The sequence below is a fragment of the Monopterus albus genome, unplaced genomic scaffold, assembly GCF_001952655.1.
Source record: "Monopterus albus unplaced genomic scaffold, M_albus_1.0 scaffold140.1, whole genome shotgun sequence".
NCBI classification, from domain to species: Eukaryota; Metazoa; Chordata; class Actinopteri; order Synbranchiformes; family Synbranchidae; genus Monopterus; species Monopterus albus.
In genome coordinates this window covers 399,414-405,413 of record NW_018128020.1, presented here as the reverse complement: position 1 = coordinate 405,413, position 6,000 = coordinate 399,414, and the positions used below count along the sequence as shown (strand labels likewise).

At 40.6% G+C, this 6,000-nt stretch overlaps 1 long non-coding RNA gene across 1 annotated transcript; it reads right to left on the bottom strand.

The window, feature by feature from the left end:
- Nucleotides 1-3,322: 3,322 nt before the first annotated feature.
- On the bottom strand, nucleotides 3,323-5,418 carry LOC109967995 (uncharacterized). The gene is made up of 3 exons (XR_002276026.1): nucleotides 5,353-5,418; nucleotides 3,822-3,891; nucleotides 3,323-3,726 (listed from the first exon to the last, which is right to left on the bottom strand). It is a non-coding gene; the product is annotated as an uncharacterized LOC109967995 (long non-coding RNA).
- Between the last annotated feature and the right edge of the window lie 582 nt (nucleotides 5,419-6,000).

The window sequence follows — 6,000 nt, the reverse complement described above, 5'->3', positions numbered from 1 at the left end:
TAGGCATGAATACAGTTACAGGAACCTGTACATGAAACCATGTTATTTATTAGCTGTAATTTTAATCTTAACACTTTCTGCTCTAAGAATCTGTGCAGCTTTATTGGTTCAAACACAGATTTACAGTATGCACACATACATCATATGACAGTGAAAATATCTCTAGTGCATTAGCTGTACTAAGCCAGATTACCCATATGTTTTCTCTACAGGTTCACCCTCTCTGCTCTCATCCTGCCTCTACCTCATACTTGGTAACCATGGTTACATTAGGTGTCACTTTGTCAACCTATTTTAAGAGACTATCATCCCTTATATAGTGTAGCACACACACACACACACACACACACACACACACACACACACTGTGTTTTCATTCTTTGTGAGGGTTTTACTTACATTCATTGACTTACATTCATTACCTATAGACTTATCCAAACCTTAACCATAACCACTACTTGCTTAACCCTAACCCTGACCCTTACCTTAAAACATGTTGCCACACTAAAATTCCCCGCCTTCCTTGTGCGGACCAGCCTCTGGTCAAGGCTGAGTACCCATAATGTGAGTGTGTTAACAAGTTTCAGTTCCCATAATGTAAGTAATACAAAGGCACATACACACTTTGTAGGAGGGAGCTACTCTATTTGTTATGTTGACACTTTCAGTTACATAATGTTTAGTGTTAATCTCTTTAAAGCACAGACAGTATAAAAACAGCACCAGGCCATTTTATGTTGACAGTATTTTGTACAGAAATGAATAAGAGGTTTAATTTAAGTAAACTCATTTTACCATCTAACTGTTGTATTGTTGCTTGGCTAGCAGCGTAGCTCTGTTGATGACAGTGTCTGTCTGTTCGTGGGTGTGTCCGCCACTTTGGTCAAACTGAAAAAGCTCAATAATTATTGCATGGAATGCCAAGACATTTTGTACAGACACTCATAGTCCTCAAAAGATGAAGCCTACACATTTACGTTACCCATGGATTTTCCTCTAGCACCACCATTAGTTTTATGCTTATGATTTTTAATGAAACATCTCAAAATTATGGGATTATTCCCATTATATGGTAGCACTGGCAGGTCAAAGTTTTCACTTATATCCAGTGGCACAATTAAGATCTACTGGATGAAGTGGCACACAATTTTATACACTCTAGTTCCCAGAGGATGAAATGTAATGACTTTACTGATCACATTTTCCTGATAATGCCACTAAGTTGTTGAAATTTGTACATCTGAGTGAACTGTCTGGCCAACTACTGGGCAGATTGCATGGGTGGAGTCAAGGGGGTGGCCACCTCAAGAATCTGATTGGCCACCCCTAGTGCCACCCCTGCCAGAGTCAAAATGTGATGCTTGTCAGTATTAACAAATGAAAAATGAAAAACAATGACAAATTGCTAAATACAACTAACATTTTTCTGGTGCTTTATCATTGATATTGGTCAAATTTGTTTTATTTTTTATTATGCATGCAGCATGCTTTTTTGCATTCATTTCTCTGACTGGGTTGTTGTGGAGTACTTGGCATTAATCACTTCAGTGTGTTGGGGAGGGGACCACTTTGTAGCAGCGATGTCCCCGGCCAGGAGTAAATAAGAAGCACAGTCAAAGCTTAAAGAAACACTATGTGTGTCTCATTTTTACACAACATAAACAGCTTGGTTCTTAATATTGTATGGTCTACTATTAATTTACTTCTAATATATATTTCAGGAGTTTGCATGTTCTCCCTGTGCTTGCGTGGGTTCTCTCTGGGTACTCCGGCTTCCTCCCACGGTCCAAAGACATGCAGCTTAGGTTGATTGGTGTCTCAAAATTGCCCATAGGAGTACGTGTGCGTGTGTGTGGTTGTTCGTCTATGTGTTAGCCCTGCGATGGATTGGCGACCTGTCCAGGGTGTACCCCGCCTTTGCCTGATTGCCGGCCGGGATTGCCTCCGCCCAAATCCCCCCAACCCCCCTTGACCCCGTTCAGGGACTAAGCGGTAGAAAAATGAATGAATATATATTTCAAATGTGCCACCCCTCTCTGAGTCTGTGCCCCAGTCTGGCCACCCTGTCCAAAATTTTCTAGATCTTCCCCTGATGGATTGCCTTGAAATTTGGTACAAATATTGAAGCACCCCCCCAGATGAACTGAAATGACTGAAATATTATTTTCTCCCATTAAGTTTATCTTCTCTCATAAATGTGTTCTTAAAACAGTTATATAAATAAATATTACATGATGTAAAATGGGTTCCCTGATAGAATAGCTCTCACCGCTGTGGCCTTGGTTCGAGTCAGGGTTGCGTCAGGAAGGGGGCGTTCGGTGTAAAACACGGGCCAAATGTCAACATGGGAATCGTCAGTGTGATGATTCGCTGTGGTGGCCCCTGACGGGAAAAAGCCGAAAGTTACATTCATATGATGTAAAATATATGAATAAGACATGGCATAGAAAAGCTGCTATGGATAGCAGACTCAGTGGTCTTGTTTTGGTCCTTGAAATGAAGGAGGAAGTCCCTGAGTTTTCCACCTACTGAAAAATACACCAGTATGACATATTAGTGTTTTACTAATTATTTACAAAGTGCAAATCTACAGCTTTCTTACTCACAGTTTACAGAGCCACAGTGAATGTCTACCTTTGGCTTAATGTCACATGAGAAATGATATTAAGTAGAGAAATGAATGAGAAAAAGGACCTGATTAAATTTCCATCCAAGCCATCATTCATCATAATGAGTACTTCAATAAAATATCTATACTTCTAGAGGTCCCCAGAGTTAAACTGCCTTTGGTGTCCAGCATCTCTTGTGTAACACTTAGATTTTCATGAACCTTATAAATCTGCTAATGGATGCATAGGCTATTATTGTGCGCTGTATTCATTTACCTGCATGAATGTTGAGTTTATAATATTTGCAGTGGGAAAAAAACTAAACAACACCTGTGTGGTTTAGCATGCTCTGATGGTTCCAACTGTGGTTGTGATATTCTCATTACATCCAGCAGATAACCTCTGCTAGGTGGAGAGAACAAGCAACTGACACAGTGATAGTGGCAATGACAGCTCCAGCCTTACACAAAAAAAAGGAAAGAAAAAAAACACAAATAGTGCCTCACAGATGAATTATGCATAGTGAGGCATCTATTATTTAGCCTAACAAAAAAGCAGTCAATTATAGTGCAGACATGTTGTCAAGTATCACCCGTAGTCAGATCTCATGTAGACAGTTTCAGTTATCATAATGGATACCTCTGATGGCTGTCAGAGAATAGATGACCAAATTAGTATGGCAGAGTTATTTTAAAAGGTGCAGTGTGTAATATTCAGAAGGATTTATTATCAGAAATGGGTTATAGTATGCATACTTACATTTTCATTACTGTGTAATCACCAGAAAATAAGAATTGTTGCATTTTCTTTAACTTGAATGAGCCTTTTTTTTTTACCTACATAGGAGCAGGTCTCCTGTCATGAAGGCTGCCATGTTGACCTGCCATGTTTTTTTTAGCAGCCTAAAACGGAAAAACCATACACTGGCTATGGGCATGAAGTTCACGTTTTCATGTTGAAGTAGCAGCTTGGATTTGGAGATGCTCGGAAGATGAAGAAGTAGTAACGTTACAAACTAGAGGAGGCATTGTCTTAGGTTTAAGAAGTATTATTTGAAGAAACTGAGGAATCTAGCCACAGGGGTTGCAAGCCAGTGACTTCTGTGCCAGTCCCAAGCCTGGATAAATAGAGAGGGTTGTGTCAGGAAGGGCATCTGGCGTAAAAACATGCCAAATTTAAACATCAGTAAAATCATCAGTGTGAATTCCATACCGGATTGGTCGAGGCCCAACGACTGCGACCAGTGCTGTTGACCTAGAGGGTGCTGGTGGAAGTTGGACTACTGTTGGTCGAAGAAGGAGAGAGGACATGAAGTTAACTGAGGCGAGAGTAGAGGATGCCGAGGATAGAGTTAGGTAGAGACAGATGATTCGCTGTGGCGACCCCTAATGGGAACAGCCGAAAGAAGGAGAAGAAGAAGATTTGAAGAAATTGAAGATTGTACTTTAACACCTGAAAAAAGCAGACAGGATAAGTATTAGTTTGACCTTTCCTAGATGGAAATCCTTGATGAGGAACAATGCTGGAAGGGTAATTTAGGCTGACAAGTCATGTTAATCTAAATGCCAGTTTTTGTTGATCGCTTGAGCTAGAACATGGCCAGTGCTAGTTAACCTACTGTGGTCAAGTGAGCCGCTATTAGCTTTTGCTTGATCAAGGCAGCTGCACTTGTTTTCTGAGTACACACTTTACCCAACATTTATGATAACCGCTGTGAAACAGCTGAGCGAGCAATTTAAAACAAGCTTTGCTGAACATTGAAATTTCACACACTGCACCTTTAAAGAGCTTTGGGCCAAAGAGCTTGAATGGTTGAGCAGCAACAGAAATTTCTTCATCTTAGATTCTGATGACTGCTCCTCTCCCAGAGGTTCTGAGCACTGATTCTCTTAAAATGCTGTCTATATCACCACACACACCCTGTGGAGCAGTTGTGAACTGCCAGTGACACAGAATATGATCCTGTGGCAGAGCATCATAGATTTCTGGCAGGTTGTAATTCCAGATTGGTCCTTCACTGTGGAAACAAGGCTCACGTCTCTTGTGGGTCCATTAAGAGGCTTTTGAAAATGAAAGCTACAGTAGGGTGCACACACAAACAAGTAGCCCTTCCTCACCTACTGACACCCACAGAAATCCCAGGGTATTGTTTATTAGTTACAACACTAGCCACAGTGACAGTGTGCACTGAAAATAGCTTTTTAAATAAGGGCACCACTAGCAGCTTACAAAGACTCAGTTAATAAACCCACCTGAAATTGCAGTTCAGATAAGAACATTAAAGAAGAACATTAGGGAATGTGTCGCTATTGATTCTAATCAGAGGGGGAAGCAGAAGATGAGTTTTACGGTGCGTGCATTATGCAAGCTTCATGACATCAAATAATTAGTTTTAGACTTTTTTGTTTCAGCAGAATATGGTCTTTGAACACATCACTCTGTAGTAGACTGTGAAATCTACAACACTCTCTACATCAGCATTTTAGCTTTACTGCTCACAGTGTAGGACAGCCTTATTTCCACTGCTGCTAAACAACCATTATGTTTTATCAGACCTCACAAGTGTCAGCAACACAATAAAACCATAACACTACAGTTAAGACGAAGCACTAATAGCTTCAGCTGAAAATGATTCCATTAAGTTCCATTAACAAACAAGCAGATATTATTAGCAGAACCAAAACCATAAATATAAGTCATGTGAGAGCTGGATTAAGCCAAATAATGGATAAATCTATCTTACATGGATGCACACAAACACATGTTCTCTGGTCAAAAGGCAGAAGGGAACAAAGACAGTGTACATATCCTCTGGTAAAACTGACTGCACCTGAGAGGGGGCGGTTACTTCCAGGTAGAGGTGCTTGATTCATCCTTCCCATGTCCTGGAAGTGGTCAGGTGACCCTTTTGGTGGGGACTTCTCACACTGTTTAGCTAGTTGCTAACTAACTAGCTGAAACATGCTACAATATAGATCTGAGGGGAGCTATAGAGGTATCTGTAGGCTCATCACTGTGAGCGAATCCCCTCAAATTACACATAGTAATTTTGTTCATTGTACTTATAAAAATAATTAGATTCTCCTTTATAAATCTGGGAAAATATTTGTTTAGTATAGAACAGTGATGCATCCTTTAACAAGCTCATTCATGTGTGCCAGTCAGTGGTTTTGAGGCAATGATAGGAGGTGCAGAGACAGGTGCATGCACCAGGTAACTGACATGATGCAAAGAGACAGGCTGGTGAGTCAGCCTGGCCCTCAGAGAGCTCCCTAAACTGCAGCAGTTCCTAAACGATTACCTATTTATAACCCACAACTGTTGACTGACAGACAGGGAAATAAGGCTTTATCTGAACTCTGTTTAGCTCAGACACATAAAGACAATGCCA